The 23,523-nt window shown below is 40.6% G+C and overlaps 1 protein-coding gene across 10 annotated transcripts in view; it reads left to right on the top strand.

Moving 5' to 3' along the window:
• The window catches only part of eya1 (EYA transcriptional coactivator and phosphatase 1), an 87,276-nt gene that overhangs the window by 24,212 nt on the left and 39,541 nt on the right, over nucleotides 1–23,523 (top strand). For 8 of the 10 annotated variants that reach the window (XM_074693640.1, XM_074693638.1, XM_074693636.1 and 5 more), the window contains exon 2: nucleotides 3,707–3,779. The gene's annotated coding sequence lies outside the window, so the exon portion shown is untranslated. Of the gene's footprint in view, nucleotides 1–3,706; nucleotides 3,780–22,803; nucleotides 23,076–23,523 lie in introns of those variants that run through there. The other 2 variants (XM_074693634.1, XM_074693630.1) reach the window with 1 other exon arrangement.

Below are 23,523 nucleotides of genomic sequence, written 5' to 3'. Positions count from 1 at the left end.
ACACCCCCTCCCTGCTTCACGCTTTATTTGGAGAATTTTCAGCGCGTTACTTTCACACAAAAACACCGCTAAATAAGGCTCTAGTCCTCATCGTGGCGTAAAACGGCGGTACCTCCGCTGCAGAGCCACAGCTGGCTACGAGACGCTCGCCGCTTAGTGTATCAGTCCGCGCGCGTAGCGTGCCAGATATAAACAAACGCAGGTAGTCTGCGTTCTCTAAACGGTGAGAACTAAAGCCCTATTTAGCGGTGTTTTTGTGTGAAAGTAACGCGCTGAAAATTCTCTGAATAAAGCGTGAATGCAGACCGATATCAGACTTTTTCAGTGGGAGTCAGTTCATTTGTGTTTTTGGTCAAGTAAAATATGGCCCCGTCTGAGTGCAGAGGAAACCGGCAGAGGAGCAGGGAGGAGGTGTTTGGTGTGAGCGCCCTGGGCTTCTGCTGCACAAAAACACTGCTGTAGGGGTAATTTCTGCCCTAAACCTTGTGATAGGACCCAACTTGTTCCATCCCGGAGTATCACTTTAAAGAGCGTTCAAGATGCCCTGAAAATGGCCGGCAGCTAATGAGTAAATATCGGCCCACCTTTACACATCTGATATTGATATTGGCATATTGTGCATCCCTAGTTATTGTAGGTCAATCTGAGAATGATTCATACATCTTGAGTGTTTTGTAACTGTCTGCTCATGTTTTGCAAGGAAGGCAGCTTATTCTCCCTTTTAAATGTTTGCATTATGGATTCAGAAAGATTTTCATATAACACCCACATTTAGTCAATTTTAGAAGAATACTCAAATTCAAGGCCACAGTCCCCCTCACCTGTCCCTGGACTGCACTGCTGAAATCTCATCTATTTTATGAAAGAATCAGAACATGGTTCAAATTCATAACCCAATAAATGACACATCTATTGTGACTTATAGCCATTACATTTTAAAGCTTTTTATTTTTCATAGGGTGTAGTCACATCCTCTGAATGATGTATTTTATAGACATCTTTATTGGTATTTGGGAATGCCTTGTTTTGTTTTGACCCAGTTTTATTTCTTTTTGCTGCATTTCATACTTTCAGTCTCTGACCTGAGCCTGAACAGCTGTGACCCGAAGCCTCGACGTCTGAATTCACTCGCCGTTTAAAAGTGTGGTAGCACAGCAGGAATACTGCAGTGTGTCATGTCTGCATCAATGAGGAGAACCATTTTCATTCACACATGTAGCAGATTCCCTACTGTACTCTACATGTGCTTCACGTTTTCTTTAAGACTCGACTTCAGAGGAAAGTTCTCCAGTCTGTTCTCCTCACTTTTGAAGTTACATGCTCCTCCAATTACTGGGGCCATGCAGTCTCCCCTATGGTGTCCTTGGACAGCTCTTTGAGTGCCTGAAAATGTTGCGGACCATTAATTCTGGATTGTCTTCATCTGTTTGCATAATTTTCCCTCTGTAACTATTTTCCTCCCTCTTTTTCACAGTCTGGGCTTTAGGGTTTATTTTCTTCTCTTTCATAAATGCCAGAGTCTTCAACTGATTTTGGGTTTTGTACATTTTTTTTCGATACCACCGACAGTTGTTAAACTTTAACATCAGTCTGTTTTATGGTGCACAGCCTGTCAGCTGTGTATCGTACACAGCCTGTGTGTTTTACAGCCTGTGTGCTGATGTTGCTTATTGAAACTCTTCACCTGCCAGCAGATAGGTTTACAGATGTATTCCACTATATTTCTTATTCTTTTTATACACTTTCTCAAACTATATAAACCCACAAACTCAGCAGGGCAGGTAATGAACAGAAATCTATTTTGTGTTAAGGGAAAAAATGTGTTTAGTTTCCTTTACCTTATGTATTTTAAGCTTTTTCTCTTAGACTAATTTGCTGTCAGGCAGGAGGTTGTTTTTGCAACTCAGGCAGACTCCAGAAATTAATTTATCCAAATAACCAAGTCCTCCTGGGCCATGGAGGTTGGGACACTGAATGGTCCTGGTAGGCAGAGCCGCCTTTTGAAGTCTGGAATGTTTTGGCTGACTTAGAGCAGGCGACTGGAGTGGAGGGATCATTTTCACTGACCCATGGGATTTTTAACCATTTTCATATACTGAGAACAAAACAGAGAGAGGAAAAACGCCTGAGCTGATTTGCATCGACTTTGCTATCAATAACTGAGGAGGCAAAATGAAGTGAAACTGATTTAAGGGGGGGTCTGATTTTTTGGAACAGAAAGTGTAACCTGTGTGGCTGCTGTGATGCTCGGCATGCTGAAAAGTATTCTTAAAACTTTCCAAATTCTCAGCCTGAGGCTTTTTGGGCTTTTGAAGATAGAAATAGAAAGCTCTAACGTAATGTCACTGCTGATTGGCTGGTCATTTGGACTGCAGGCAAAGTAAATAAAAGGTCCATCCTAATCATATAAACACTTTGATTATACACTTCCATGGTATGAAACCTCTCATTAGAGCCTCAAACGTCACATTATAATTTGTTATATCCATTAAAAAAATCCCCACTGTAGCTGAGTTAATGAAATCAATTCCTATTTATACATCAGATCCTCTCCAGGACTTTAATTACAACAAGTAAATGCTTTTATTAAACAAGCCTGAGGAAATGGCCGTGCAGGAAACCAGGCGCTCTTGAGTAACGGGCCACTTGAGTTTCCAGCGTAATAAATAATTCACAGCTCTGTGTGATGAGCTGCTGAGGACAGAAATCCCTAATGACAGCTTTTTATAACCTATGACTCAGCTGGCCATTATGCTTCTGACATCCCAGCACAGAGCACATTCCCCCTGCATGCTCTGTGCTCACTCTGCTCTCACTGCCCACTGCTTCACACTGACAAAAAGGAGTTATATTACAGAGTGCTATATGCAGGCACTGTATGAAGAAAAGGGAATTGAAATTGTTTAAAATGAGATTATTGCTGTTGAATGTAGTTTTCTGATACAGTAAATCTACAATGATAAGTGCTGAAGCTGTTCATTTAAAAATCTGTCCAAACTAACTCACAAAATGTGTTTTTTAAATTAATAGAGGAATATCAGAGTAGTTAGTGCTAAATGCACACAAATGACATGTCAGAGGTATGGAAGTCTAATTTATCATTATCGCTTTCTTTGTGCTCCTTTTCTGTTTTTGCTGTTGTTTTGTTTTTATTATTTTAAACAAAAGATACATCACTCCTAATCTCAGCAAATACAGTAAACAATTTGATTCAGATAAAATAAATAAATAAATAAACGCTTTTAGTTCTTCTTATTTTAGAATCAGGATAATAATTGTGATCACTGCACCAAGTCACAAAAAAGGTACAATAAATAAGAACAAAATAATACAAATTATTTATTTTTTATAACCCAGTTTACACTGAAAATAACACCTTGAAGTGCTACAAATAGGTGTTAAAGGAATAGAAATCAAGCTGAGAATAAAATAAAAAAATTCAGTGGGGAAAAAAAATATAAGAGCTCAAAAGGTGAAACTAAAAGTGACAACTGTGCAGAAAAAGTAAAAAAAAAAAAAAAAGAAAGAAAAAAGTTTATTGATATGTGTATATGTAATTTTACATTTTCAAACGTACCCCCTCTTGACTTTTCTTTGAGGTAATAAAATGCAGAATGCCAGGGTTTTGTTTGAAAATATCTTAAGTCTTCCATCATAAATGTAACTGTCATGATTGATTTCCTTCCTTTGTCACTTTCGTCTTTAGGTCCTTGCTGGAGAGAATGCACGTACCCTAATTCTTGCTCCTGCTCCCGTTCCAGCTGCTGCGTATGTTTGAGGTAAGACTGAATAATTAAGCTCCTGCTTTAGACCTGTGACTTATCAAGCGTTAAGAATATTTGACTGGCGTAATGGCACCTTAGCCCTCCCCAGGTGAGCTCAGTATAAGCAACATCTGGCCTGATTAAGTATTATGCAACTCCCAGAATGAAAGAGAAGGCCTCAGTATTGACTGATATCATTATTGTTATCATTTCCAAAGCTCACTAGGAATCGGTGGTTAATTTTAGATGCAAAAAAATGATCCAATTACCCAGGCCTCTGCTTGTGGTTGTCCCCAGAGTTAGTGCAGGGAAATAAATCTGGTGGCCTTGATGAAGTACCTGACAATAGAGTTAGCACAGCACTAGTGGTTTATAGTGATACAGCGGACATGCACAATTAGGCCCTGCGAGTAATTTACTGTACTGCTTGCAGGTGGTGACCCTCTACAAGCATGGGACCACCTCAGTAACAAATTAAATCATAAAGTCGAGCTGAGTCGCTGCTCTGTAGGACTTCCAAATAAAGCAGAGCAATCAAAGATTGTAAAGAGCCTGATGCATATTTCAGATTTGTTATATTTTGTTCTGGTGTAAGGAATAACACATGGCACCAGGTTTTTCATCCTGAGAGTGAACGATCACTTTTATACGTTGTTGATCTTTTTGCGTCAGCGTGCACCTTTCTCCCCTCACTGCTACCTATTAATTATGAAATACTGTAGGTCCTGGCCGTTTCTTTTTACTACCTCTTCCTGCTGAACTCTGTGTGAAAGGCTGCTGTTCTTAAAAAGATGTGTAAAAGTAAGAGTGGGGAAAGTTCCACACCAGCAGACCCCACTCTCTAAAGCATTATGTCATCCAAGTCAAAAAGGCACGGCTGAAGAAAAATAGCTTGTTTCACACATGATAGACACCTTAACACATGGAGCAAATGGAGCGAGGTATGTGGCTACCTCTCTTTACTACAACAGGGCTGCACAGACCTCCATACACTTAAACCAGGGCTCCAAACTGCCCCTAAACAGTCGCAATTTCCCCCTAAAATTTGGGAGTGCGAGGAATTTTTCCATCTAATTGCGCATTTGCAACCAGTAAATTTGCTGTTTTTTATTTTTATGAAATATTTTTGGTTGCTGACAAATGTCTGCTCCATGCTTCAGCCCAGTTGTTGAACCAACATTTTAGATAAAATCACAAAACACTCACACAGAAATTACAAGAGTTTACTGCTGCTTTCATATTAGTCCTATACCCTGTGTTTATTAGACACTGTAATGATTTAACTGTACTGTGCTGTAACAGTGAGGACAAACAGTGCCCTCTTCTGCCCGCCTGCCTGCCTGCCTTCCTCTGTCCCCGGCCCTCAGATTGAAACATTACTTCAGGTTTCATTGTCGTTTACAGAGTGGAGACCGCCGCTCTGTGTCTGTGGCTTATCAGCCTCTTGTACAGGTCAGGTCTGGGCTGAGTGGCAGGACCCCTGGAATAACTCTGACCACCCTGATCCCCACTGTCAGCACGTCGGCTCCAGTGTGAGGGGGGGTTTCATCGAGGCCACAGTACCACAGTACAGTGGTCCCCCCTGCAGAATAACATGCCTTAATGTGATTTATACTGAAAACTGCTAATTACTCTTTTATCAGATGATAATCTATTATTATGTCTGTCTTTTAACAAACCATTTATTGTTATGTGAGCTCTTTTACTGCAAGCCCTCAGCTACACAGCCTATTTTTATATGCGTCATTAATTCATGACGAATGCCCTCGAATAGGGAGAAAAGCTAATTGGCATACACTCCAGTGATGTAAGCAGCACCACACCACCAACAGCTGTGTGTGGCCCACAAACGCTTGCACAGCTATTTTCAAGCTCCTCCAATCCAAAAGAAATATACTGTACTGCTACACCTGCAATGGAAGCTGCTCGCGTAGAAAGACAGTGTTAGCAAAAGCACATTTAGTGTTTTCCCCTGACGGAGAGAGGATTAGCTCCGTTGAGCTCAGCTATTATATTTGTGACCCTCTGTCAAAACTAATACACCCGCAATTATTAAAACACGAAGCCTGTCTTTTCTGAGATGATTGCTTTTTCTATTTTTAGTGGATATTGTAAGTGAGCATTGGCCGGACTAATTATCACATGTGTCATTCATGTTTTTTAATCTGAACGGATGCTTTCGAGATGACAAAGAAAACACAAACGCATGAATTAGCTCCCGATTATGAGCGCTATTTCCACTCACCCAATCAGGGAATGTTGCCTGGGTTTTTTCCACAGATGCAAGTATAACTCCAAGTGGGACTACTGGAAAAATATTTGGCATTTATGCTACTGATGTTTAATCTCTCATTAGCCTCTAGGTGACATGAAACAGCATCAAGCTCAATCTTAGGTTTGCCAATCAGCGCCGGGTTGAGTGACAGGCACAGAACAGCACATCCCTTATGTAAACCCTTCCTCTGCCGCCACGAAATTAGAGTAGCTGTTGCTACACGCCGCCGCCTCCTGCTTCTACACAAATGAGAAAGTACACACTCCAGTTCAGAAGTTCACATTTTGGATGTGTGCCGGAACTACTTAAGGCCAGTGACGTTTTTCAGAGGAACAGGTGGTCAGAGTGACATAATTCTGGCTCAGTGTTTGGATCCTTAGAAATTAGGCCCTGCTGCTCTGCCAAAAGGGTCATTACTCTGTCAATATGTATGAGTGCGAGTTTATCCAACTTATTACCAACGTCAACTGATAAAAGACAAAATTAAGACGCTAACAGGAATTCTTCTTTATGCTGCTTCCTCATGGTTTAGATTTCTACAAACAAATAATTTTAAAAAATGATAAAGATATACGTCCATCTTCAGCATGTCTTAAGGCTTGGCTGAGAAAGCTATTTATTCTCATACACTGTTAACTCCTGGCACGTATGCGTTCGAGAGGAATGCCATTCAGAATGCAGAAAATATATTTAGTTCTCGCCAACAGACAGCAAAAGGCACCAGAGGGTCTAGCCCCTGTGTGAGAACAGTTATTTCTGTCGCAGTATGTACTTTCAATTACAGTAATCTGCTGCTTCACTCCTTCAAGAACATCAGGAGCAATTAACCGTTTAGACACTTCAAATATGACACCTGCAGAACGTAGCATAAATAAATATATCACTCTTTTTGGCATGAAATTCATTTATTTGCTCCATGTTTTTATTTTTCATTAAAGAATAGTAAAGCAGTAGATGTTAAAAAAATGGTTTTGATAACACTTGACTATACAACCCTTCAATGCAAGGAAACAGAAACTCAAATGAGTAGAATATCCGCAGGACTCGTGTCTGATAAATTCAAAAAAAAAAAGAAAATTGTAGTTTCAAAGTCTTAAAAATGTGCAGTGATGGTTTGACGGTTTGCGTTAAGCCCATTAATAGGTAGGTGCTTATAGACACTGGAAATACCCCACAGCTGCAGTCTGGCTGCTGCTCCATATGTGAGCCTCCTGTCAGACCTCACCACCGCACAGAGCAAGTCTCAATCGCAGCTTTACAGACATGTGTCCAGCAAATATTCACGGCCCAGAATGAAACTGCAGATGTTCTGCTTTGACTCACGACTCCATAATGAAGATTTGCGACCGTCCATTTGTGCATGTTTTACGAAGACGCAGTTCAGTCTCCAAACCTCCTTTCTGCCTGGTTTTATTCTGGGAAGCCCTGTGAGGTCTGTGCTTATATTTGGTGGAGGTTTTACCTAAAGCTGGGCAAATCTCAGAGCAAAGCCTGGTGATTCAAACAGGGATGAACAGAGAACAATGCCCAGATAAGTGAATTACCTACCTGGTAGGAACACACAGAGCCCATGACCTGAAGCTAGGCAACTGGCAGGAGTGTGTTTATATTCTAAAACAGTCGAGCAGCTCCTGCAAACACAACTTAGCAGGTTGAATTGGTGCATAATTCCTGCTGAGCTGTTGTAGATGTCTGTTGTTCTTACCTGCACAAACAATAGGAGGCAGATTGAATGGTCACTGAGTGGTTAACTGGAGGATCTCTAAAGGGGGAAAAAGTGGGAAGAATTGTTTAAACACTGTTGAATCCTTTAGTTGGAGCAACAAATCTATTCCATGTTGTCTTCATCATCTGTTACTCCAATATTAAGACTGTTTGTTACGATTATTTTCTGCAAATCACTCAAATTATATGACCTGAACTTATTCCTCTTAATCCCTAAACAAGAGGGAGACCACCTGATTAGTTGTTTACTGTTGTGTGTTTAGAAAAGGTATTAAAGCTCCTGTGAGGAGTTGTCAAATGGTAATTAACCCTACAAACATTAACAGTAACAGCTTTTATTGACCTAAAAGCTTTTATTGAAGACCATTAACCAAAAAACTTGAGTATTTTGATATTTTACTTTTTAATGCTTGTAACTTTGTAACTGCTGTGGGGGGTAGGTGTCAGTTGAAACCACTTTTTAACGTTCTTTACAGCAGATATTCAAAATGACTGATCCATTCAACGACCTGAGAAAAAGGGTGAGATATTTCTGTCTGAATAAAACAGCTTCATTCACATAAGGACTGCCTAAACTTGCCCAAACAAAGGTTCATCACAGGAGCGTTAAAGTTAGATCTCAGTTAGAAACTTGGTGAGTTAGACTTTCTTTCATTTCTATCCTGTATCTGGTCTTTTTGGTGACAGTACAGAACAGTCGTTACTTTGAGTCGACATGCTTATCTAAAGTCCCTGTGAAAAATTTCTAAAAGGTTTTGAAAAAGTCTCATCTCTCCATATATGGGTAAATGTTGCACATTAAAGTGAGACAACAAAATTGGTTGCTGACTAACATTATTTGGAAGTCCCTGTGACAACACCATGCCAGCCACTGAAAATGATAGTATGGATTTATTTTGTAGCAATTGCAGGCATTGGACCTGAACTGTCAAAAAGAAAAAGGACGTCACAGCAGAAGAAAGCTAAACGAGTCTGATAGAACATGGAGCTAAAACGCTACTTGAGCTGTTTGAGATAATGTTCATTCCAACACACAGTCAGCAGTTATTCTGCAGTGGTCTGTTCAAACTTGAGTCTATCAATAAAATGAAGAGTGAGGTTACGTTAGCTCTGCTTGGTGATGTTGGAGTTAGTCGATGAGCACGAGTAGGACTTATCCAGAATTCACTAACAAACTAATTTTACTTAGTTTGCTTGTTGTCATGTTTCACACAGTAGCGTTATATATCTGTGAATAAATGCATTACCTCTTCTTTTTGTATCCAGTAAGAAGTTGTCTGGAACAAAGAAAAGTATCATTGAATAGAAGATCTGCTCTCCATTGATTTTCTTCAAAACAAATTGTTAAGGCAGAAGTGTAGTTTTTCTGTGTGTTCTTTGTATGTCTGATGTTTATTTCATTTCCTTTGTATGTTCTTTTAAAAGAACATCTTGGCAGTATTTTATTTTGAAGGAGCGTCTTTACGGGAAAAAACGGGATTCACGTTAACACAGACGTCATCACAAAACAATTTACTCGAGGGAAACGTAAAAAGAGTACATTACAGATTACAAAGCTGAAGCAGAAAAGTGTGATTTATTTAGCACTGGCCGATAGTAGGTATGAGGTAAATAACGTCAAACGTCAATGTCTTTTATTTGTTTCTGCCTAGCTCTTACGTTGGTTTACTACACAAAGGAAAATAAAGGACAGTAAACCATCAGTAAGGCTGACTTATTTCGACCAGATGCTACACAAATACATGCCTTGGTAAGACTCACACCCTTGAGACAGTGGGTGCTTGTGCTCATGGGAAGCGGAGTCTTCATCCTGAAAAAAAAGAAGCTTTTCTGGATAGTCTTCGCAGCCCCTTTAACAGAAACTATGACTACTTGAGTTTGTTTTACTGACAAATACATGATGATTAGACACCAATTTACCGTCCTGACACTCATTAACCAAAATAATGGCAGCTAATGTGCAAATCTCATATATTCATCCACTTATCCTGTCCAGGGTTGTGGATGGCAGGTGCCTATCCCAGCTGTCTGGTTTCCAGTCAGTCACAGGGATGAAACACAGAGATCCTCTCACATGCACACTCACACCTACAGGCAATTAAGAATCATCATTGAACCTGATGAGCATGTTTTTGGACTGTGGGAGGAAGCTGTTGTAGAGAGAGAGAGAGAGAACAAACACATGCAGTAGAAGTACATGCAGACTCCACACAGAAATGTCCACTCACCTCGATCCATGATTTGAGCTGGTGACCTTCTTGCTGTGCCACCATGCAGCTTTCCTCAGATATTATTGTAGTTTAATATTTTGAACATAATAGTACAGCAACTGTACTTCCCCTGCTAGTTCTTCTATGTTTTGTTTTATCACATATTCAAGGGCCGCATAATCTACAGCTTCATATGGATTGAAACAACCAAATTATTCCCACAGGTTTCTCCTCCATATTGCATTTATCTTTGCCCTCAGCTTTGGAACAAAATCTGTTTAAATGATGAAAAATAGATTTCTTAGTTGGATCTCTGTTCTGTTGTCATGAGCCAACAATACCTGTACCTCCTCTCAGCACTCAAACTTTTTAAATGTCCTGGAGGAGCTCCCGTTTGAGTCCCAAACCTACAGAGATCTCTAATGAAGGCTTTACCTTCCAGGCAAGCATATTTCTCCAAATGACAGTAATTTACATATGATGTATTTAGAGAAGAAGAGGGCAGGCTAATTCTATTTAAAGATTTTCCTTTGTTTTAGGAGTCATTAGCAGCTAGCGCAAATCTAATTTTTACAATTTCATCAGGCCATCTTGGAAAGCCTCTGTGAGCTCATCAGAGAGGAGCATTTATTGCTAAGTGTTCTCTATTGCATTAGCACACAATAAAGCGGCCAGGGACTGCTACAGACGTTTATGTGGAATCCAGTTAACACTCTGCCAATTCGTTTTTTATTGGGACACAATCAATTTTTATTCATTTTAAAGGCAGAATGCTTTCTTTCATTGTGTGCCTCCTCCAGCTTATTATGCCCTAAACTAATTACTCAGTTGTTTTCACAAAATGCTAATGTTTATGTTAAAGATTTCCTCTTTGAGATGCAGGCCTGAGATGCATATACATGAGTTGAAACTGTCTGTCACATGTTTTTCATTATCACACATTTACCTCTGTGTTATTTAGGCATAATAATCACATTCATTTCATTTGTGTCACATATAACTCTTGTCTTTCTGCTGTGAATATTAGTTGCAGTTTTTTTGCATCATAAATTTGCCTTTTAGAGAAGTCGCCGTCAGAACAGGAAACAGCCAATTTAGACTTTAATGACATTACATGGATAGCAAATTGAGCCTTATTTTGTAAAGCTGAAACAATTCAATCATATTCATTTGTGATTCTTGGGATATTTCCGTTCCTTGTGCATTTTAGATATTGCACCACACAAGCTAAGCTGCTGTGTTTTACTCTGAGTTCTCTCCATGTAAGCTGCATGTGTGCATCCTCACTCCTGTGTGATAATTAGAGTGCTTAAGTGCTTCTGGAGACTAGACTAACCCAGATACCCTCTTCCTCTTCAGCCCCTCCTCTCATTCAGCAGGAAGGTCTTTAATGGCTCCCATTTGGCTCTGGTATCATTTATTGTTTGGTATCAGATGAACTCCTCGTACCCTTCACTATTTTCACTCCAGCACATTTGACCTAAGCTGTGATGCAGGCAACAGATGTCAAGTCTTACTCTTTGCCCTCTGATGCTGTGTAATCTGTATAAAAACAGGCGTGCTTTATTGGGTTTTACATTTTAATATGCACAAAGAATATTTGTGCAGCATCTTGTGATGACAGACGGCGACACTGCTGTAATTTGTGTCAATATTTTTTCCTCTCTTCCAGTTTTGGGATTTGTCCTGCTGCAGGCTCCGATATGCTTTCAACACATTGACGAGATGACAAGTTATCATTGATCCGTCCTGACTCAGTGGGATCCATTAAATAATGTATGCGCTCCTGTGCATTACCAATTCACTCTCCTGTCCTCGACCCATTAGAGGAGCAGGGCACGGGGCCCCTAGCGGCTCCAGGCCCTCAGAGGTCCTCAAGGCTTTCATTTAATTAAATTATCCCATAATGAAAACTCCAGTAATGAGATTAATTTTAATTATTTATCAGCGGCCGATTTGAGGGAGAGGCTGCGTTAATAATGCATGACCAGGCTAAACATTTTTCAATTCATCACCTTTTCCTTTTGTTAAAGGTGCAATTTATTAAGTGCTCTGCAGCTGCTCGAGGCGATGGTGCTGGAGATATGGACGACCAGGCCCAGAGGTCAGAAAGAAGGGCTCGACTGTCATCTGATAAAGTGCATTATGTCACTAAATCAGACCAAGATGTCAGAGTTAGTGAGTTAGTGAACATTCCATAAGTTTTTCCTGCTTTACTTTTCAGCTGTCACAGTTTCAGCTGTCCTCAAATCTTCAGGTTTTGTAGTTTCTTAAAGCTTTGTGGATTTTATATCAATACCTAGAGGCAGAGAAGTAATCAGACCTATGCCTGTAATTCTCTGCTCTTGTTTGTGTTCCTCCATCAGTTTGGCATGTTGATTCCCCTTGTGTGAGCACATTAGAAGACTTTGGTGTCCAGCCAACAGAATTGGGGAAGATTGTCGACTGTCACACAGTGTGAAACTGTAATTAGCTGGCATGGAAGTGTGTTTATTTGAGTTCCTGGGCTGAGAGAGGTAGGAGAAACAGCGAAGATGTGTAAACTGATACTTTGTCGGAAAACAATTACCTTTTGTGATTTAAATGAGCACATTTCACATCTTTATAACTTTTGTATCAGCTGACAGAAACGTATAGGCCGGCAGAGCAGGAGAAGTGGCCCAGGGCAGGAGACGAGAATGTCATTGGGACGGTGAGCCGAGTGCATTTATCAGGCCTTCATCAATAGTCGATTAATAATTCAGGCCGAGTCTGGGGCTTCTTTAGGGCAGGGTTTCAGCTAGCTTGTAATTTTGTAAATTGCATAGTCATCATGCTATGGACAGGCCAGGGTGCTCTGAGAGTCTCTGTGGAAGCAGGTCGGCCTTTTGGTTTATTTAGTGACAGGTAGAGAACAAGCTTACACCAGATGTGGAAGAAGTGTTGTCTGGTTTTCACAACAAATGCTCCTGGGGAACAAAGAGAACAATGCAAAGACATGCCTTCTAAAAACTACAATATTACTGCTTCTGTTATGCATAAATAAAATTAAGGAGTGATGAGCAACAGATGAGTATAAATGGATGTTTAACAAGCAAGAGCAATGAACTCAGTACTCTGCACGCAAACATTGGAAGAGCAGATCTCTCACTCTCTACTTCATCTTGGCTGCAGAATCTCAAATATAACCCAAGTCAAACTGTCAGTTAATGTTTAGATGGCAGCTTTTTATCAAACCATTCCCATCAGACACTGGTTGTCAGAAAACAAACGGGCATTTCTTTCTATTGTGAGTTGTTCAAGGTGCTTCTGTCCAGGTGCAGCATTCACAGAACAGACTGAGGCCAGCAAAGGAGCAAAACCCCTCAATTACCCCCATCCAGCTCTCTGATAAGTCCCATTCAACAGAGCGGGCCCTCTAATTGCCCTGACCAGTATTACCTGTTCTGCATTCAAAAGTGCACTATTCTTCCACATTGTTTCCAAGGCAACTAGAAGTTTTGGTGACCTATAAAAAGTTGCTACTCCTGTAACTGATCCTGAGGCTCGGCGGTTGTTTGTTTCCATGGCAGGCTGCAGAGCTATATATAGGACTTTGTAGCTTCTACTAGTCACCACAGAGAGCATTACCAACAATTTAATTCATTCATTTAGAAAGAAGGGAGAGACTCTTATGTTTATGCTGGATTGAAAGTTCACGAAAGATCTGACTGGATGTTTTGAGAGACAAAAAAAAAAAGCACCTGAGGCTTCAGAGATTGAGTCACAAAGTGAAGAGGAAGATGGTTTCACACTCTTCTCTCCTGTTTTCCAAACTGTCTGCTCTCCCCCTCAACCCAGGAGCAGCTCTGTGTAAAAAAGCGACGTAATGTTTGTTTTGGAGTTAGAGGCAGTGCCCCGGATGGCCGGGTATTTCTTTGTTGTGGTTTGGTTTGTGTTTTTAACAAAGGCATGTAGAGCTGCTGGTGTTGATGATTCATTCGTTCATCATCAGGGGTCTCCGACAGTTCATCGTGTCTCTGTTCACCATGTGAGAAAAGGTTAATCAGGGAACTCTTTATATTAAAGTGATAATTTATCTGTGATTCACAGGAGTTGAAAAGGTAGATTCATTATCAGAGGTGTCAAGTACAAAGTTCAGGAAAGGCTCTCCCTCGAGGCATTTGGCAGCTGCAGCAAACTTCACTCCAGTTTCAAATTCTGTCTCCAACCTCTCGCTGTATTTCTTCCATACATTCAGTTGTCTTTATATACATGTTAAAAGTACAGTTTAATTTTCTTTCTTAAACAGTTTCAATCTTCACTTTAAATCCTGGAGTCTTGATTATAAAGTCCAATCGATATTGCTTCTTGAAAACCAAATCTAGATACAGGAAGAGCCTTGGAGTCCACAGATAATATTTAAAGAGGTTTCACAATAGATGGAATGAGATGGACTTTTAAAAGAGGTGAGATATCAATAGGAATCCATTTAGTTTATGGACTAGCTACATTAAGTTAACTAACAATCAATCACCCCCGTCTTCAAAGCTTTTTAATGCACGTAGATCTGACATGTCAATACATTTCCAGCGTCATGCTCACTCTTAAGCCCATTGTTGCGGTTATTCACCTCCCAGAGTCCAACTGTTCCTGCACTCCAGCTGGGCACCTTTTCCTGCACGGTGCAGCGATTCCAGTAACTCTGCTCTGCAGCAATACAGTTTTAACGTCAAAGAGGATAAAACATTTACAGGAAAAACTTCTGGAAGTGGATTTAAAAGGGACAAATTATGCTTGTTTCTCCTTTTCACTATGCCAGACTAGGATGCCTGTAAAGCATTTCTGCCCTCAGTACAAGTCATTTAGTTCCTTCATTGCCCCACAATAGCGTTCTCAATATCTTCAGTTTAGGCCATTCTGAAGATCTCGTTGAAACGCCCCGTTTGGAGAATGACCTCCAGTAACCTCGCAACGTCACAGCCCTTTGTGCTCTGATTGGTCAGTTCTATCGGAGGGGTGGAGGGGGTAGAGCCAGGGGGCGGTTTTTGCAGCATGGCAGTATTTACAAAATCGCAGTATTGGATGGGGCAGACTGAGCGAGTTTGCTGTTTGCCAAAACTTCACTGTAAGGCATTGATAGCACTAATAAAATGGCAGAGTGTAGGATACGTCCTTTTGTATTGGACCCTGAGTCAGACCCGGACGGTTCTGCTGCTCAGGTGGAAGAAAATCCACCTTTACACAGATCATCTCAGGACGCTTCAGTGTGGTGAGTCAGACTGGTACTGTAACATGTATAGTTTATACGTTTATACTCGGCTCTTGGTGGGTGTATCCCTCGGTGGCGGTTGTGTGACTAACTGACTTCACAGAGGAGGAGCTGCTTTATCAGATTACTCCAATAAAAAGAAAGGATCCTCGTGTCGTCATGAAGGTCCAAATCTCAAAGCCAAATGTCAATAACCTATTTTCAGAGGCATCAAATCTCGTTCTAGGATATCAGAAAAAATACAATATCTCATTTTTTGAAAATTCAGGGGGTGAAAGGTCTTGTTTTCAAATTTATTATATTATATGTAAGTATTAAATCAGGGATCAGCATGATATGTCCCCTTTAAGAGGAAGGAATTACAAATAAACATTCTATATTTTCATGCTCTCTGGCTGCATTTTGGAATAGAGTTAGACCTGCATCTGTACATCCTGCCAGGATGAAGTAGAGTGATGTTATGGTCCCTCAAATTTATGAATCAACTTTGTTTACGGCAGTAAAATAGGAAATTGATGTGAAATATTCCTCTGTTTCCTGTGCATCTGTTGGTTAATGTTGAATAAAGGAGGATTACTAAACTTTCCCCTAAGATTATTTGTAAGAAGTTCAAGCTTGATGAAATACACCATCTTTTCACAAAGTACAAAGGGAGAGTGTGCTTTAAGAAATGCATTGCAAATTCCACTTCCTCATGGAGGAAGTCACCTTCTAGGGGTCCCACTGCTGCTCTACACACATCAAGAGGAAACAATCAGAAAGATGGGATATCATTCAGTCCAGTTAGTTTTGATGTCTTTCTGCATTGTGTCATCTGAATGAAGTTTTGATGTGGCACTGAAGTTAAACTGTTGTAGCCGTCATTTCCTCCTGGTTATTGCTATCCTTACTCTGATGATGCATTTCGTTTTCATTTGAAGAGTAACATGAACAGCTCTTCCTGCTCACTGCTTATTGATAGTGCCGTTTGTGCTGTAGTAAAAACACTAAATGAAAGGCTGTCTCCATTACTCACAGTGACGGCAGCGACAAGTACCAGACACATGCACAGAAGTCACCAAGAGGTGGTTCAGTTCAAGGTATTAGCATAAATGTCAGCGCTCTCCTCGCATACTCTCAAACTGCGATTACAGCATTGGTTATTTCCGAACTTCTTGTCATGCCTCAAGTCTGGCTGCAGTGTGATTGGAGGCAGCTTGTAGTTCAGCAAGCCGCTAATAGTTCACACTGTCCTCTGGGCTGTAAAAAAATTGTGCAGCTCAGCATGTTTCCTGCTGTTCTTTAGAACGAGTGACATTTGGTGCCTGGATAATCTGAGCTTCGTCTTTTTAAAGTGCCCGATAAGCCCAGCTGTTAAGGGGTTAAAAATTACTGAAAACTGGTGTCCAATGGGAATGTCCATTCATCACTGCTGATACCACAGAACAAATGTGCACATAGGTTAAATATAAATTATTTTCCGGTCTGTATTATTTCTGTTATTTTTGTGCAGGATGTGCAGCTGATTGGTAACACCACAGGCTTAAATAGCCTTGTGAAAGCTCTTGTATTCGTCCTTTGGCACACACAGGGCCAGAACTTGAATGTGGTAGCGTATTCTGTCAGTGAGACAAACCGCTGGCTTGCACAGCTCTGCCTCTTTTGTAACTGTATTTAGTTGCTAAGCAGAATGGCACAGACCCAATCTAAGTGGCTTTCATCTGGCCAATTCAAACAGACGTTTGACCCCAGACATTTGCCTAATGTGTTTTTGTTATGTGGACTCCTGGCTTCACAAATGTCACAGTGGCTGGACTAGTGGGGGTTTGGTGAGGGACTCAGGGGGGGCAACAGGAACAGGGAGGCACCCTAAGGGGGTGGGGTTGCAAAGCAGAAGTCTACAACCGCTGCATTTTGTGCTCTAACCCACTGGGAGTTGGTGGTGTGCTGAACATAACTTCCCCGTGATATGACGGGCCCCTCCCTCCCTCCTCATGGGCCCGGAGCCACTAAAGCCTGCTGATGAGCAGCCTGGCCCCCAGTGCTCTGCTGACCTGGGCCCAACTGCGCAGGCAGCTGTGGAGGAGACGGGGAGTGCCACATTTCTGGCCGCCCGGGTCGCGCAAGTCAGAAGCGTCCCAGACAGTTGGAGCAGCCCTGACAAATGCTGCCATTAGAGGGGTGCTGAAAATTTATTACCAAACATATTGGTATTTTAGGGTGCAGCTGACTTAGATTTAGTGGCAATGCTGATGAGGCTCAGTCTTTAAACTGTACACCAGATTACTCCCAGGAACTTTCACAACTCACAGCACCTACTCTATTAAGAACATCTGACATGAGCTTCAAAAGTCACTGTACTCAAGTTCACAGATTTGAAAGTAAAACACAAGTGTGCAAGATGTTAAACTCCATTACACAGGAATTAATTTCTTAACTTATGTTTAATTATCAAACTTAAAGGCAACTTCAACAAGAAGTTGAAAGTTTTTGTAATGTATTATACTGTATAAAATTTAAATATATGTTTTATATTTCTTTGTAAGGCATCCTGATGTGTAGTGTCATGTTGTACTGTATCCTATTGTGTTATATCTAGGGATGCATGATATATTGTTAGTAATGTCAGTGTTGGCCGATGTTTGTCATTTTTTTGACATATCTACATCGGCCGATGTGTAAAAGTTGGCTGATATTTACTCATTAGCTGCCGGTCATTTTCAGAACATCTTAAACTATCTTTCAAGACCCAAATAATATAGCTTTCTTTGACTATGTAAACTCCAAAACTACATAAGAAGAGTGGACCCTCTTCTTTCATGTCTCTCTCCCTGTTTTTGATCCAAAAAGGAGAAAAAAACGTACTTTTTGATCGCGTTCATCCCGGGCTCTCCATCCTCTGATCCTCTCCATGGTCATCTTTTCTCACGATCACTCTGCTCTTTTTCTCTGAACTACCTCATCAGCTGTGTCCAATGTTGATATTAGTAAATATCAGTTATCAGCCATAACAGCAATATTAATATTGGATATCGGTATAAAATTTTCATATTGGTGCATCCCTAGTCTTATTGTTATGGATTGCACTGCATTATATCCTGTCGCGTTCTGTCGAATTGTGACATTTGTGTTGTTTGGTTTCGTGTTATGACGTTTCGTTAAGTATTGTATCATACTGTATTGTATGCAGGGATGGGTACCTTTCACATTTGAAACTATAAGGTACCGATGCCCGGTACCTGGCAATCGGTATCGGTACTCAACGGTACCAATTTTCGGTACTTTTTGTGCTTATGTGGTAAAGAATATCAATTTTTCTAATAATAAAATGTTTAAAAAAATCAACTTAACATACTTATTCTTCAGTATATAACCTTAGAATGCTGTGTTCATGTCCACCATGGAAACTTGCCTTCTCATCCACGCCCTCACAGTCACAAAGATGCATCTAGGTACCTAAACATGGTACCTTTTGATTTTACATGAATTGGTACTCTGTACTTTTGACAGAATTCGGTCGGTACCTATAAAAGTACCTGATTTGGTACCCATCCCTAATTGTATGGTATTCTGTTGTAACGCATTCTAACACATTTTATCACATTCATTTGTGTTGTTTTGTGTGCTTTAGTGTCATATTATATTGGTGTAGTCTCAGTTACCTGCTAGTCCCAGCTACCCATCAACCCCCTCCACTGTCAGAGAGAGTGACGTATCAGTGTGGGACTTGTTTGTATTAATGTATTAAGCTATTAGAACTGTCTTTTCTCACAGAAAAAACACATCATGGCTTTTTTAGTGTTCATTTTAAACAAACTGCCCTTACCTCATTTATTTAAACTGAATTTACTCTTATTATTCTCTTTATCTCTTAACAGGCTATATATTCTCAGCCTATTGCCCTTGGTGATACTTCCAGCCATAGTGATGTCTTATTCTGAGTAATAGGTCTCTAAAGTGTGCTTGTTTGGCTTTTTTGGGGCCATTGGAGAGTAATAAAGTGTCTGTCTGAGGATTTTCGGGGTCCTCATAGACTTTCCCCAGGTGTGCCTCACTGGTCATAAAGTATAACTTGTCTCTGATGGTGTATGTGCCTGGCCAGTCCTCTTTAACAAAACACCAGTTGTTACACTCAGTTTTTCACTTATTAGATACATTTAAGACTGCTCTTTTAAGTGAAGTGATACAGACAAGATTTTTTGCTTTATTTTGTGTATTACATATATAGATATTTTTCTAAATTCAGAGCATGTTCTCCCTGTTTCGCTTGGATCCAAAATGGCTACGACAACAAAGTCCTGCTGTCAAATTCAGCTTCTGACGTTCTCTGAGGTTTACCATTTCCTTTGTTCCTCTTTGTGCAGAGGGAAGCTCCGATGTAATTTCATGTTGAGGTATGCTGCGTTCACTTTCATCACGGCTCCTCATGAGGCCGGCTGACCTGATGTTTGTTTATAAAGAACCCAGGCTCACTTGTAACTTTCATTCACCACTTGAAAGCACTCGACTTGCTACTAATTTATCTTAAGGGACTTCAAAATTATCTGTCTGCACTTTTGAAACCCTTTTTTTCTTTTTCTTTTTTTTCTGGTGTAACTTGTCATCATCAAAGTTTTTCTTCTGGGTTTGATGACAGAGCTTGGCAGAAAGATGAGTTAAAACTACAGAAAGACATCTTGACTTTTTTGGCTTAAAAATCACATTTGTTGCGCTGTTATTTTTTTCTCTCATTGTTGCTGTGTTTATTATAAAGTGAAAATAAAAACCAGAGCAGCCTACACAGGAAGATTTTGATAGAAACTAAAATGATCTTGAATTTTTCTTGATCAAGATGACTGAGTCTGTTGTTTTCCATTGGAAACTGAGCATGTGAAAAACTCAGGAGTACACAGTTTATAGCACTCACAGAGCCTTTTGACAAATTGCCATCCAGCAAACTTTAATGTGCCACTTGTGTCAGGGGCAAGGCTGGAGGGTAGGAGGTTTGTGTAGTTAAGGATTTTTTTTGTATTTTCCCCTTAGTCAGTAGGTGAACACTTCACCTGGTAATGCTTGTATAAATATGAAAACTGTTATTTTATCCAAAGTTATCCCAAGTTCAGATTTCCTTTTCTTGGGGGAAGGTTCGGGTTGTAACGCTCGGTTGAGACCCCTGTCAAAAAAGGAACTTGATCCCCCGATGTGTGACATTGTATAAACACTGTAGCGGTTCTAACCAAACAAATTTGCAGCATATGCATATGAAAATATCGCAACTGTGTCACAGGGGTGTCAGCATTTTGTTTCATCTGCACCACTTGATCCCTTGTCACAGCGTCCCTGCACCTTTCACTCTGTTTATGTTTTCTTTGTCAAAAAACGTACTAGAAAAAAAGAAGATTTCAATCTTTCAAAGCAGTGAAATGAGCTTTAACTCTCTGTTTCTTATCTCCAAAAGAGAATCAGCCACTTGGAAGAGAGTCTATTTCCATGTGTGAGAAGCTGAGTGGATAACCTGTTGGCAGTAGAGGACAGTGCAGATCTCTCCTCACTCTAAATTGCAGGCAGGCATCTCTGAAACCCCACATGAAGACCATTGAGTCCCATCAAGATAATCCTTAATAAAGAACGGCTTCGCATTTAATCTTAGCTCACTTCTCAAATTTCTGACTTGATATAGTTTTTGGCAAGTGGCGTTTTAGCACTGATGTCAGTCGAACGGTATCAGTGCATCTTTTGTTAAGCCTCCTTTTGGCAGATGAAGAAGGTCCTGTTAAGTACACAGTTTTTATAGCTGCAGAAAAGACGATTCAAGTGCTCTAATTTGGGCTTCTAATGAGGTATTATGTATTAGGAGCTCTAAAAGTGTGATAGTAATCCAGCAGTTTTCATCTTAAGTCAACAATTTAACCAACATTTGCTTGAGATACTCAGCATGCAACAAACTTTGATAGCACAACATGCTGTACTGTCATCACCGAACATCCACAGATACCGCTGGCTCTGTTGAAGCCCTGATTCAAAACACACCATGCAGCTCTGCATGCAGAAGAGTCCTGCAGGAAAATCTGAGTTTAGTCTTTGAGACATAAACAACACTGGATAATTATACCATGCAATTTGAAAATAACTCACTTGCAAAATTGCATCTGAGGCTAATTTTATACAGCTGCTTATTGAAAAGAGAGAGTGACAGACAATGCAAAGGCTCGGCTGGCATGTGTGCCCCTCCTCTGCTATTAGAAATAGTTACCTGAGCCTCCCTGAGCTTCTATTAGTCAGTTGAGTTATCTGTTCAATGTGCAAAATATTCCATGCTAAGATATTGAAACACGAGCGTACGTGGATTTACCTGTGGGCAGAGGAGGAGGTTGCACTTGCGTTCGCAGAACGTCCACATCATTACTGCAGTGAGTTTAAATCAGGAGCGCTGCAGCTCAGATCTATTTCTGTCAGCTCCTTGTTGACTGCTGCTACAGTGGCTGCTTGGTGCTGATCTGCTTTCAGTACGGGTTGTGAACTCTGAGGCTGATCAAGAAGAAATTGGCTGAATTCTTTGGTATTTTTCATCCTGTCATATTGTGACACACATCTTCAATTTTTTAAATCTTATCATCACCAGCTGACCCTGTGGTAACTGAGCGGACAAGAGCGCACACATAAGCCAGGCGCTAACACAGTAAACTATTCTTCTAGCCCTGGGTGTTCTCCTTCTCTCACCACCTCTTTACTTTACTAAATGTATGATTTCCCCTTCCTAGGTAATCATTTTTCAGTATTGCTGTTGTTATTTTACCCACAGTTTTATTATGTTGAAATCAAACAAAATTTCAAACGCTCCATTGACCTCTCAACCATCCGTTACACAGATTGATATTCTTGGGGGAAAAATGGCATGACATATTGAAGCAAAAAGCAGCACAAGCCTCATCACCAGGTTGAATAAATCACCAGTTCTAGCTCATCAGTAGCAGCATGGCCTTGTGAGGCAGCTTCGCACAGTTGAAATAATAACCTGGAGCAGACAGAAGGCAGTCATTACCTCGCACACAGACGCGCCGTGTATGTGTTGACGGAGGACTTCCACTAGTCTGCTGCAGCAGGAAGATGGACAGAGACAAGCTGCTCGGTCGCCGCTCAGCTCCCCGTCACCTAATCTAATGACCTAAGCTGTTGTTTACCCTCTCTGACAAAGCAAAAACCGACTCGTGAGGAAAAAGTGGCTTATGGTTGGAAAAAAAAGAACATAACAAAAACAAGAGAGAAGCAGGGGGAGAGGAAAAGTGAGGGCCCTTGGGGTGTGAGCAGAGCCGTGTGCTCCAGTGGACAGACAGGCCTGTGGAGAGATCTGCCGTTTCATTGTCTTAAGTCTCCACTGATACGATCTGGAGAGGGCTCTATTGCTTAAAGCTGTGAGTGAATGACATATGGGGAGCTGGTGTGAGGCTCAACTCCCCTGTGCCTCCTCCAGACCCAAAGTCTTCCTGTGAGAGAGAGTGCAGAGCAACTTTTCTGCTTTTTCAAAACGGCAGCAGCCTCCCTCTCCCTCCCCTCATTCACCGCCTCCCTCCCTCTCCCCGGCTCCCTCACTCCCTCTCTTTTTTTCCCTCTCCCTCAGACACTCACGAGTCACTGCCTGAAGCAGTAATCGGACAACTCTCTTTCTCACTAGGACCGGGTCTCCAGAGATAGCGCGCGGGGCTCCATGGGTTCCAAGCCTTAAAATGAAAAAGAAGAAAGTCATTTTGTAGTTTACATTCATTGTGCTACAGATCCTACCAAACACGACGAGCTGTTTTAGAAAGTTTGCAGTCCACTCTGCTGGACTGATGATCTCTCTGTAGTTGACTTTTAAAAAAAAAAAAAGACGATCTGAAAAGGGATAAACACACACGGATTCAACCATTATTGCAGTGAGTATGTCTTTAATTCCTACGTACTGTTCAACATGTTCCTCTACCAACCGGCTTTTCCTTACTCATCTAGTTTCAGTGTTTTGAAGGGTGTGTGTGTGTGTGTCACTGTGTGGACTCATCTTAGATATTTAATTCATATGCTTAAATTAAATTTACTTTTTAATTCTCAAGTAAAGGCTAAACATCAGGAAAACATAGGAAGCAACAATTTAATTATGGCTCTAACTTTTAACGTAAACAAAAATTTCTTTTTGCTTAAAAAACTGTTTAACACAATAAAACTGAGAAGAAAAATTAAATATTGGAATAATGGTAATAAAAATCAGATAATGGGAGTTTGTGGTCTTTATGTTTCACCTGTAGGATTAAAAAGAATTAGATGTTTAGCTACGGAAAAAGGAGGAGTGTTTTTTTTTCTTTTAATCAATTGAAAATTAATTAAAAT

The sequence above is a fragment of the Halichoeres trimaculatus genome, unplaced genomic scaffold (genome assembly GCF_033239565.1).
Source record: "Halichoeres trimaculatus isolate MK-OKI-2021-1 unplaced genomic scaffold, fHalTri1.1 fHalTri1_scaffold_18, whole genome shotgun sequence".
Taxonomy (NCBI): Eukaryota; Metazoa; Chordata; class Actinopteri; order Labriformes; family Labridae; genus Halichoeres; species Halichoeres trimaculatus.
Note: the sequence above shows the minus strand (reverse complement) of the source record. Positions and strands in the feature narration are given on the sequence as shown.